We start from the raw sequence: 13,282 nt of genomic DNA on the forward strand, positions 1-13,282 counted from the left end.
ATTTACTACGTTTGGCCATAAGACTCTGTAGAGGAGGACCCCCCACCTTATGTGGCTGCCAGTTTGGCTTTAAGGGGTCCACGCACAAAAGCAAAAGAATTAGATTACATGGAACATACAAAAGATGAGCTGGGCAATATAGTAGAGAGCAGAGGTTTAACAGCCCCATATCAACCTACAAAGAGGGATTTGGCTCGTATCTTAGAAACAGATGATTGGCATAAATCCAAAGGCACATATGCAAAACTAGATCTCTCTGAACTTAAGGCTTTGGCCAGACAAAGAGAGATAGAGTCTGAACTTCCGGAGCAAACCATAATTTCCAAATTGTGGCAGCAAGATGAAGAGAGAAAGAAGGGAGATGCCGCCCCTTCTGCCCCGGTCATAGATCAATCTGTTGCAGTTTATCCTGTCAGAACCCAATTAGTTTTTGAAGGTAATGCTGTTGACAGTAAGTCTCAAATTAAATGGCATGTACCTTTTAGTCCCCAAGATATGAGATCCATATTAGAGGGATTGGGAGACCCTAGAAAGAATCCAATTGGGTTTGCAAACAAACTTAGCGCTGCACAGGAAGCATATGAGGCTTCTGCTACTGACATTCATCAGCTTCTTATTAAAGCAGTGGGAAGCAACATGTCTGGTTATATACTTAAAGAATGTGGTGTAGACATCAAAAATCTAGGTAAGATGGTTAGTGGACGGGAGGTTTGTGAGAAATTGAAGGAAAAATTGCCCTAAATATATGGACAAACCAGACATGCTGAATTTATGAATGCCAAGCAAGGGAAAGAGGAGGCATCAGGGGCTTATTGGAGGAGGTTAAGTGATATGGCTGAGGAAGCAGACATTAAAATAGAGGAAGAGAAGGCGGGAGAAACTGCAAGTCCATCTACACAACTGGTGAAACAAAGGTTTCTTGATGGTTTAATACCCCAGTTGAAAGAAAAGTTGTTCACAGCAAGGCCTGAGGCAGGCAATATGTCTATTCGAGACGTCCTGCCTATCCTGTTATCCATAGAAAACAGGATTAACCAAAAAGACAGCAAACCCAAGGTTATGTATGTGGGGAAGCAGAGAGGTAGAGGAAGAGGTAAAGGCAATGTCAGAAATCGTGGCAATCGGGGACCAATCATATGCTACAATTGTGATGGGGAAGGACACATAGCCAAATACTGCCATCTTCCTGACCGTAGACTGGAAAAGAGCTCAGAGGCACCTCATGCTGATCCCAGTTCTCTGCCAAAAGCAGTGGATCAGGCATAGGAAAATGGCATGCCAGTATCAATCATGTTAAATAGGGGAGACAATGGTCCCGAGGCCAGAGTAAAAGTATTTTTACGAGAACTCCCCTATCCTGGAGGAGAAACAGAATAAACCTGTTTAATAGATACTGGTGCAAGCCGAAGTGTTTTTAATATAGAGGACTTACGTCCAGGATTATTATCTACAAATGTTATCTCTGGTGTTGGCCTAACCGGGACCTCTACTGATTTGGTTGAGTCCAAGCCACTTAAACTCAGGCTAGGACAGCAAACAGAAATTGTCACTAAAGTGTTAGTTTCAGACACAGTTCCTACCAATCTTTTGGGAGCTGACATTTTGAATCAAATTTTAGCAAACATAGACTACACTCCTACAGGAGTCCAAGTGGTCAGTAGTCTGTCAGGAGAAGTTTTAAATACTGCGTGTGGAGTATTTTTAATTCAAGACTCCACTCCGCCATTTCCACCAGAATTGAAAGTGATTCCTGCTGAATTATGGGCCATCAGCAAATATGATGTAGGTCTGCTGGATTGCACCCCAGTCATGATAAAAATTAAACCAGGAGCCCATCTCCCACAGATTAAACAGTACCCACTGAGTATTGCTCAGATTGAGGGGATAAAGGATCAAATCACTCAACTGAAAGCCGCAGGGGTTGTTGTACCAATTAAGTCCCAAGTCAATACACCCCTGTTCCCAATTGCAAAGAAGCCAGACAAGAAGGGTGGGCAGGTGACATACCGCATGGTGCATGATTTGAGAGCCATTAACAAAATAATTGAGGCAGATACCCCGATTGTGCCCAATCCCCACACTTTACTAAGTGGAATACCTGCCTCCAGCACCTGCTTTACAGTGATTGATCTTGCAAATGCTTTCTTTTCGGTGCCTCTGCACCCAGATTGCTGGCATATTTTTTCTTTTACCAATGACGCCCAAAAATTAGCATGGACAAGATTGCCCCAAGGCTGTGTGAGTAGCCCCTCTGAATATAATACTGCGTTAAAGCAGGTATTGGACCAATGGTCCCCCTCACACCCAAACACAGTCTTGCTTCAGTACATAGACGATTTGCTTATTTGTTCTGATACAAAAGACATTTGTAGCAGAGAAACCGTAAGCCTTCTCATGTTTCTCTATAACAGTAACAACAAAGTTAGCAAAGATAAGCTACAATACTGCCAAGAGAAAGTGATCTTCCTGGGTCACTGCATTTCACATGGAATCCGTCACCTAACCCCAGATAGAGTTAAAACTCTACAAAAATTTGAAAAGCCAAGAAATGTATGGCAACTACGTGCCTTCCTGGGGTTAGTGGGATATTGTAGGGACTGGATTCCAAATGCATCAGAACTTATGGCTCCTCTATATGAGGCTACCACTAGAAACCCTTTCGACCTCACATGGGAAAATGAATTGCAGATGAAGGAGCTTATTAAAATTTTGTCTGAAGCTCCCGCCATTGGACTTCCTGACTATAATAAGACTTTCTCGTTGTTCTGTCATGAAGTCAATGGATTTGCTGCAGGTGTACTCACCCAGCTACATGGAGACAAACAGAGGCCTGTGATGTATGTATCAGCCTCATTAGACCCTGTCATTAAAGGCTCCACCAGTTGTATGCGAGCCATAGCAGCCTGCATTTTGCTGCTAGACAAAGTAACTGAGCTTGTACTAGATTCTGCTCTGATCCTGTATGTGCCACATGCAGTACAGGAAATCATGAATCAAGTAAATACCAGACATGTGTCTGCCAGTAGATTTGACAAGTACCAGTCTGCTCTTTTTGCTCCATCGAATTTAACAATCAAACGGTGTGTTACTTTAAATCCGGCTACTCTTCTTCCTATAATTGATGAGGAAGATGCAACAAATGGTACTGATGTAGAATCAGAGAGTTTTTCTCATGATTGTATGGCTCTGATGGAGGTAGAAAGGGCCTCTGTCACACCAGCAAAAGATGAGCCTTTATCAGATTGTGACACACACTTATTTGTAGATGGTTCCAGATTTTACACCGATGATGGTCAGCCACACACAGGTTTTGCTGTAACTACTACAGACACCATTTTACACCAGGAGGCATTGGCACCCCAGATGTCAGCACAGGAAGCGGATTTGTGTGCTGTAGTCAAAGCATGTCATCTCCTAGAGAATCAAAGGGGAAACATTTACACTGACAGCAGATATGCGTTTGGAATCACTCACGATTTTGGGCCTATTTGGAAAGCACGGAATTTCCTGACTAGTGCAGGGAAGCCAGTGAGACATGCAAAACTCATAGAGCGGCTATTTGAGGCCTTTCAGAAACCAGCAGAAGTTGCCATCTTGAAGGTAAAAGGGCATGCAAGGGGAAATGACATGACAGCCAGAGGAAACGCTTTAGCGGACCAAGCGGCAAAGGATGCTGCCCTTATGGGATTCGGAGTCACACCCACTGTAGGGGTTGCCCAGGTAGCGGGGACAGATTCCCCTCATCAAGAGCAGTGGGATGTAGAAACTCTAATTCAGTTGAAGAACCAGGCCCCTGATGAAGAGAAGGATAAGTGGAACAAATGTAATGCTACCCAAAATCAGCAGGGCCTGTGGAGCGCTGACAACAGGTGGTGTCTACCCAGGAGTTTGTACCCAGTTTTAGCACAACTGGTACATGGCGTCAGTCATCTTGCTAAGGGCGCGATGGTGGCACTTACTGACTGCTATTGGATAGCACCTGGATTTAGTGCATTTGCAGCCAGGTTTTGTGCTTCATGTCTCACTTGTGCTCTGTACAATGCAGGGAGGCCTGTCCATGTTCCCCAAAAGCATTCTCCTAGGCCAGATTTCCCTTTCCAAAGAATTCAAATAGACTACATTCAGATGCCCAGAATAGGCACCTATGAGTTCGCTTTAGTTTGTATTGACATGTTTTCAAGCTGGCCAGAGTGCTGGCCGGTAGCCAAAGCAAATGCAAAAACAACAGCAAAGAAAATTTTGAATGAAGTAGTTTGTAGATATGGAGTTCCTGAAACGATTGAGAGTGACAGAGGAACCCATTTTACTGGGGAAGTAATGAAAGAGGTAATGGGAGCCCTTCACATACAGCAAGCTTTCCATACACCTTATCATCCACAAAGTAGTGGCAAAGTTGAAAGACTTAATGGAATTTTGAAAAACAGATGTGCAAAAATTAAAGCAGATACAGGAAAAGGATGGGTGGAAGCTTTGCCATTAGCCCTATATTCTGTACAAACTACCCCTAAACAACCACATGGGCTGTCCCCCTATGAGATTTTATTTGGAGGGCCACCCAAAACAGGGCTATATTTTCCCCAACAGTTGCAGGCTTCTCACTCTAGTCTGTTAGAATATGTTCAGATTTTGCAAAGAACTTTGAATAAAATACATGAAGGTGTTTATAAATCTATCCCCGACCCAGATTCTGTTTCAGGTATTCACAGAATCCAACCAGGTGACTGGGTGGTGGTCAAGCGACACGTCAGAAAGCCGCTAGAACCAAAATTTGACGGACCACATTTGGTGCTTTTGACAACCGGTTCCGCAGTCAAGTTGGAAGGAAAGCCCTCCTGGATTCACGCCAGTCACTGCAAGAAAATCCTGAAGTGATGATATCCTTTGAAAAAATTATGATGTTGTTCTTTTTCTTTTTGTTGTTTGTGAGAACTGAGACATGGAAACATAACCCTTTCATACAAATGTTAAAATTGTATGCAACCCATAGCAACGCTAGTGACTGCTGGGTGTGTTCTCACTTACATCCCCAAACAGGAACAATACCCATGATAGCAATGCCTCTCAAATTCACTGATCTAAACAGGACCAGAATAAATGGTTCATACATAGTCTCCACAGCTAATGAGCACAGATCAGTAACTTTGATGGTTTCGAAACAGATAGACACTCCACAGATTTGTTTAAACATTACATGCCCGTTTAACACTAAATGTACACGGTTGGGCAATTCAGATTGCACCAGGGCAAAGATTACAGTTTATGGAGGAAACCATGGTCAATATTATTATATCCCAGATCCAGAACTAAATAGAACCCTTTATAGTACAAATTGTTCACAGTTCCCAATATGTGAAAATATCGGTTACCTGAGATTCCATGTTATTGCTTCCAGTTTCTTAGGCGCAGGCATACCGTCCATACGTAGAGGGTTATATTATATATGTGGAAATAAAGCTTACGCCTGGCTTCCTGCTAATGTTACAGGTACATGTTATATTGGGAAGTTAGCACCTGCTTTGGCTGTTCGCAAAGATACAGTGCGAGCAGATCAAAGTCCGGAATACCCTTTAGTGTTCAAAAGAGAGCTGTTCACTGAAGGTGACATGGCATGGTCATGGTTCCCTTCCTGGACAGGATGGGGAATTGAAGCAATGAAAAGAATAAATAATTACACAAGAATTGTAGATGAGATTATTAACCTTACTACCACTGATATAGGTTTATTAAGTGAAGAAATGGCTCAGATTAAAAAAGTAGTATTAGAGCACAGATTAACGCTGAATTTTCTCACTGCAGCTCAAGGTGGGATGTGTAAGTTATTTCGCACCGACTGTTGTATATACATTTCTGATAATGAGGACATTATAAAAGGACATCTTGCTAAGATAAGAGAACTACAGAAGAAGGCCAGAGATATTGCTAAAGATGGATGGAACCCCTTTAAGGCTTTAGGAGGTTTTGGTGACTTTTTATATGGTATAGCAACATGGTTACAGAAACTAGGCGCTTACATTGCGATGTTCCTATTTCTCATATTTGTCATTTACTTCCTCATCAGGCTGTGCCTCCGTGTGACTACCCGCTGTACCGACAAATGGTCCACCAGCCCTGATGAACCCATTATTGTGAGAAAGTTAGGAGAGAGCTGAACAGGACGCCGTCTCTCTGCGCCAATGTAACAGGAGTTACCAGCAATCGGCTGAATGTAACGCGGAGAAGAATGGTGTCAAATAAACAAAAGGAGGGAAATGACATGGACATTCACTGTACTGTTCATTTAAGCACAAGAGACTCCATTTTGTCCTCCTTTGCTTTAGTGTTCTGTAACCTTCACCTAACACACAGAAACCTCTCCTACTAAACACTCTCTACTCCCCCCTCCCTTCTCAATGTTTTACTTTTGCAATTGTTCTATTCGCTAGCTTTTAATAATATATTTCTATTTGTTTAGCTCTTAATAACATATTTCTATTTGTTAGTTTTTAATAACATCTCACACCACCCCTTTCTTATCTATGTATAAAATAACATGTAATAATAAATTTTGACACTGAATGGACATTTTAAACACAGTGATTGAGTCCTGTGAATCTGTTCCTGCAGCTGCAGTATTAACTTTGTTTTAGAGTCCCAATCAGAAATCAGTCATAACAATAGCAACCCATCTTTTACTGTCTCTGTGACGGCACCAATCCACAATTCTACCCAACTGGGTAGCTTGATAGTATTTGTATAGATCCGGTGCTGCGATTCCACCCGCTTCTTTAGGCATAGTTAATAATTTCCTATTAATCCTAGGGTGCTTACTTGCCCATATAAACTTTGTAAAAATTGTCCGAATTTTGCTAAAAAAGGCCAGTGGAATCCGGATTGGTAGTGCCTGAAACAGGTAAAGAAACTTAGGGACTATATTCATTTTCAAGATATTACTTCTTCCAAACCAAAAGTGTGAAGATTTATTCCACTCATTCAACCTTGTAATGATTTCCCTTAACCCTTTCATGACTAAGCCTATTTTTGGAATTTGGTGTTTACAAGTTAAAATCCATATTTTTTGCTAGGAAATTACTTGGAACCCCCAAACATTATATATATTTTTTTAGCAGAGGCTCTAGAGAATAAAACGGTGATTGTTGCAATATTTTATGTCACACGGTATTTGCGCAGTGGTGTTTTAAACGCAACTTTTTGGGAAAAGGGACACTTTCATGAATAAAAAAAAAACAAAACAGTAAAATTAGCCCAATTTTTTTGCGAAATGTGAAAGATAATGTTACGCCGAGTAAATAGATACCAAACATGTCACACTTTATAATTGCGCGCACTTGTAGATTGACGACAAAGTACGGTACCTAAAAATCTCAATAGGCGACGCTTTAAAAAATTTTTACGGTTACCAGGTTAGCGTTACAGAGGAGGTCTACTGCTAGAATTATTGCTCTCGCTCTGACGATCGCGGCGATACCTCACATGTGTGACTTGAACACCGTTTACGTACGCGGGCGCGACTTCCGTATGCGTTTTCTTTGCTTCGCGAGCTCGCGGGGACGGCGGGCGCTTTGAAAATTTTTTTTTTATTTTTTTATTTATTTTATTTATTTTTAAATGACTAAATTGTTTAAAGAAAAAAAAAAAAAATTTGATCACTTTTATTGCTGTCACAAGGAATGTAAACATCCCTTGTGACAGTAATAGGTGGTGACAGGTACTCTTTATGGAGGGATCGGGGGTCTAAAAGACCCCCCACCCCTCCTTTACACTTCAATGTATTCAGATCGCCGAAAACGGCGATTCTGAATACCGGATATTTTTTTAAAACCGGCGCCATTGGCAGCCGAGTAAACGGGAAGTGACGTCATGACGTCGCTTCCGTGTTTACGATGAGGAGACTGGAACGAAGCCTATTACGGCTTCGTTCCAGTTCCTCCCCAGCAGCCAGAGCCGACGGATGTTTAATCGGTGCTCCCGATCGAGCGGGAGCACCGGTAACAGCGGCGAGAGGCGGCGGGAGGGGGGGACGTCCCCTCCCGCTCCTCCGGCATAACAGCCGAGCGGCTTTTAGCCGCATCGGTTGTTATGCCTGGATAGCCAATCGCCTGCTGTAAAAAACGGTACCGGGATGATGCCTGCAGGTGCGGGCATCATCCCGGTATAACCCCCGGAAGCCGAGTACGCAGATGTGCGTACGCTCGGCGGGAAAGGGTTAATAAGGGTGGGAAGTTCAATGCGTATGCATCTATTAAATTAGGTGGAATCTGTATCCCTAGATAATTCAGCGCTGTAGCTGTCCATTTAAACTTGAAGTTATCCTCTAAATTTTTTTGAATGGAATTCCCCAGTGATATCCCCATCGCCTCTGACTTACCATAATTTATTTTAAAATTAGATAGAGCCCCATAATGCTCAATTTCCCCCAATAAATTGGGTAATGATATTTGTGGATTAGAAAGTGAAAATAATAAATCATCTGCATATGCTGAGAGTTTATATTCCTGATCCGCTATAGAGATACCTTTAATATCGGGGTTCCGTCTAATTCTATTTAACAGAGGTTCTAGTGATAGTGCAAATAAGAGAGGCGACAGGGGGCATCCCTGACGTGTCCCATTAGATATTGGGAAATTTTCAGAATTTATCCCATTAACCTTTACCAGTGCCTGTGGCTTTGAGTATATTCCTGCTATCCAGTCCAACATTCGATCCCCAAGGCCCATTTGCTTTAAAACTCCTAACATAAAGGACCAACTGACCCTATCAAAGGCCTTTTCTGCATCTGTATTACCAAAGATACTCGGCAACTTCCTATGATTTACATATTGAATTAAATTCAGGACCTTAATTGTGCTATCCCTAGCTTCACGTGTGGGTACAAACCCCACTTGGTCCAAATGAACCAGCTGCGTCATAAACGGTTCTAGGCGAGCTGCAAGTATCTTTGTAAATATTTTATAATCCGTGTTTAATAATGATATTGGACGATAGCTACTACATATTGATTGGTCCTTTCCTTCTTTTGGAATAAGTACGATGTGTGCCCTTAATGCTTCTGCAGGTGGGGGCCTGATTTTCCCTTGTATGTTAAATGTTTTAACCATATAGGGGACAAGTTGCAAGTGAAAACTTTTAAAATATTGCAGAGTAAATCCATCTGGACCAGGAGCCCTTCCTTGCCTCAACATCTTTATTGCCGAGGTTACGTCTTCTGTTGTTATTGGTAACTCAAGTTTTCTTCGCGCTGAAGATGACAATTTCGCTAAGTGTGAGGATTCGAGATATTCCTCTAATGATGAAGAGGAGTGGGGGGGAACTGGAAGATTATACAATGAAGTATAATATTGTCTGAATTCCTCTGCAATATCTTTCGGTATTAGGGATTTAAAATTTCCTTTTGTTCTAATATAGGGTATATATGAACGGAGTCGTTGCTTTTTTAATTTCCTTGCTAATACTTTACCACATGTATCTCCTGATTCATATATTACTCCCCTTTCTTGTTGTAGAATAGCTCTTACCTTGTATCGAAGGAGATCTGATAACTGTCTTCTTAAATGTGCTAATTCTGTCCCCATATCCTTCTCCATTGTCCTCTTATGTTGTATCTCTATCTCCCTTATCATTTCCAATAATCTGCCTGTTTCCTCTTCTCGAGCTCTCTTTATTCGGGACCCATGTTTTATTAGAATTCCTCTAATTACTACTTTATGGGCTTCCCACACTATCCCCATTTCAATCTCTCCATTATCATTAATTTTAAAATACGAGTCGATTTCTTTAACTATCTCTTCTTGAATTTCAGGACGTTGTAAAAGGCTTTCATTCATTTTCCAATTCCAGTCCGTTTTATATAGAGCATCCTTCAAGAGGATATTAATCGTTACTGGCGCATGGTCGGACCATGTTATATTTCCTATACGTATGTCCTGTACTAATGATAATGTTCGCTGAGATAGCAAAAAGAAATCGATACGTGAATACCGTTGATGGAGGTTTGAAAAGAATGTATAATCCCTCTCATCAGCATGGAAGGCCCTCCATACATCAACCAATTAAAGTTCATTTAATTTACGAAGAATATTTTTCCTAATTTTTTCAGAAACGTATGATGTCCTATTAGAGGTATCTAATTTTGGGTCTAGAGGGACATTAAAGTCCCCCCCAATAATGAGAGTCCCCTCCTTAAATTCCATTAATTTTGATAGAGCTTTATTCAAAAAACCATCTTGATGTATATTTGGGGCATAAACTGTAGCAAGAGTTACTTTAACCTGTCCTATAAGTCCCTTAAGGAACAGATATCTCCCCCCTGGCTCTTGACATTTATCCAGTAGGGACCACGGTATTCGATTGGATATTAAAATAGCCACACCCTTAGTTTTAGCCTTTTGATTTATGGCATGATAAATATTTGGAAAGTTTCTATTTTGAAGGTAGGGAAATTTTCCCTCCTTCAGATGTGTTTCTTGTACCATGCCAATATCAGTTTTAGAGCGTTTTAAGTCATTTAATAACATTTTACGCTTCTCATGGACATTAAGTCCCTTGGTTTTAAGTGATGTTATGCGTAATCCCTCCATCTTATCCGTGGGGAGGGAGAAAAAAAAAAGGGGGGAGGACCCCCTATGGGGAATAACTATCAAAATTTCCCCCACACCTACCTATGGGTTCTTAGCTTCCCGTAGGTGTAAGGTATGGGCGGGTAGCTAACAAATGCGGGGCGCATATAACGCCACTCCCCCTCCAAAAAATCCCTTAATATTCACATCTATTCCAGCAACTGTGATAATTTAGTCCTAACTTTTCTTCCTCAGTTCCCTCTCCTTCTATTCATTATTATACATTACACATTATATATATATATATAACTCTCCCATACCCTCACCATGTATTCTAATTGAATTCAGTCTATAATCCCCCAAAAAAAAAAAAAGTATATATTTTAAACGTGTACTTTATAGTGAATATTATAATTACAATCTTTATTTCGCCCCCTTTCCACCCTCCCTCCTTTAACCCCAAAAAAAGTGTATATTTTAAACGTGTACTTTATTGTGAGTATTATAATTACAATCTTTATTCCCCCCTTTTCCACCCACCCTCCTTTAACCCAAAAAAAAGTGTATATTTTACACGTGTACTTTATAGTGAATATTATAATTACATTCTCTATTTCACCCCCTTTCCACCCCCCCTCAAAAATCCCCATCCCATCCCTCCCCTCATATACCTACCATTTTACCCCCCAGACCAGTGACAAACCAGGTTCATATGAACCCTAAAACCGTGATCATAATTACACCCTTTACATCAACCCTCCATCCATCTTTCTACCCTCGTGTATCCCCACCCCCCCTACCTCATTACCCCTCCATCTTATAGCAAACCAACTCCATGTGAACCCTAAAACCGTAACATCCAATCTCCTTATTTTAGTTATGTGATATAAAAACACCAAAATATATTTTGTTAACTAATATTTGTGAAAAAAAAAAAGGGTTGGGGTGGCGGAAAATAACATATCAATCCTATACATGTTAATTTGTATCGTCTTGTATATATATTATGTAAAGTAAACTAAATTAAATTATCCAGGGACCATACTGAACCCTGGCCCATTAACATTAGGGGGGAACTCCAATATATATATATGTGACCCTTATTCTCTTATAACCCTTTAATCTAGGGTATGGAGCCTGCATCAACTATTTGCTGTGCAGTACCCTCCTTACTACCCATCGAAACTTTTTCACCGCTAGTTTTTAAGGCCCCTTCTTTTGATCGTTTTTTCTTTATAGGTTGAAGTCAATCTTGCACTTCACAGTGATCGGATTTCAAAAAGGCAAATAATGCCGGTAGGTCCTGTGGGGACGAGATCACAAAAGATACTGATCCCCTTTTAACCGTCAGAGAAATTGGGTATCCCCATCGATAGGTACACCCTGCAGACTTTATTTTCTCCAAAATTGGCCGCAGTTGAGCTCTCCGCTGTAGAGTAGCTTTTTATAAGTCCGGTAGAATGCTGATCTTTGCTCCTTCATACATTATCTGGCCTGCATCCCATGCTTTCCGACTGATCATCTCCCTATGGGCGTATCTGTGTAAACACCCAATTACATCCCTCGGTCTGGACAAATCTGTCGCACGTGGGCCTGGAGCTCTGTGGAGTCTATTGAATTCGATTTCTCCAGGGGCTATATTGACCCCAAGGTTATGACATATAGCATTTACGGCCCTGTATAAATGTTCAGCCTCAATACTTTCCGGAATGCCTCTAAATCTAAGATTATTTCTCCTGCTTCGGTCTTCTGCTGCTTCAAATTTTAATTGATCACTGGATGTTTGAGCTATCTGCTCTCTTTCTAAATTGGAGACCCTCTCCTCTATACTACTAAGGGCTGATGTTTCCACATTGACCTTTGCTGTTAAAGCTTGTACCTCTGACTGTATTGATTGCATCTCCTTTCTGTGTCCCTCCTCAAGCCGGGACACCAAGGCCTCCATTTCTTGGCGTGTTGGTAGAGCCTGCATAATTGTTTTCATGGTCTCTATTTCTTGATGGGTTGGGAGGGCTTGCATTACTGATCTTAAATCCATATCACCTATGGGTTCCTCCAGTAATTCCCCGTGTCCCGCCTCTAGCCCAGATACAGGCCCTACCTGCACCTGACCTATATCCATCACTGCATTTGGCGATAATGGGAGGCTCATCCGTGGTGCAGCCATTGGAATCTCGATACCAGCTGTTTCCCTAGTCTCTAATGTAGATGCCCGGGCTGTAGCTGCTTTTGTGTGTGGGAAAAATCTTTTAATCTCCTGTTGGACTGACTCCTTTTGCGTAGATTTTTCCTCTCTCCTTTTCCTAGTGCAGTGCATCCCAGTGAAGAGGCAACTTCCAAGTTTTAGAAATCAATAAAAGAAAGAAGAAATAAGGTCCCCTCTCACTTTCCAATTTTTTCTTTAACAGAAGCTCACCGTAAATTTCACTCAATCTTGATTCAATGTATAAAGTGATGTAGATTCAACATTTCTCCAGCAGTTTAGCAATTTAGCAGTTTACCATAAGCCCCATAGGCACACCTCGCCATATACTTTCATACAGAGGAACTATAAATGCTAACCGTCCACTTAATTTCTCAGAGATCTCAAAATTCAGGGCTTTTTTAATTTTTTTAGTCTTTTCCGTTCAGAGTAGGTAAATAGGGAGGGAGGGATGGGAGGGAGGGATGGATGGATGGAACGGATGGATCTAGGCAGAGAGGTGACCTAATAATTGTATAGTAGCTGC

The sequence above is a fragment of the Lithobates pipiens genome, unplaced genomic scaffold, assembly GCF_037356315.1.
Source record: "Lithobates pipiens isolate NorthernLeopardFrog02 unplaced genomic scaffold, aLitPip1_a1.2 Scaffold_18, whole genome shotgun sequence".
Taxonomy (NCBI): domain Eukaryota; kingdom Metazoa; phylum Chordata; class Amphibia; order Anura; family Ranidae; genus Lithobates; species Lithobates pipiens.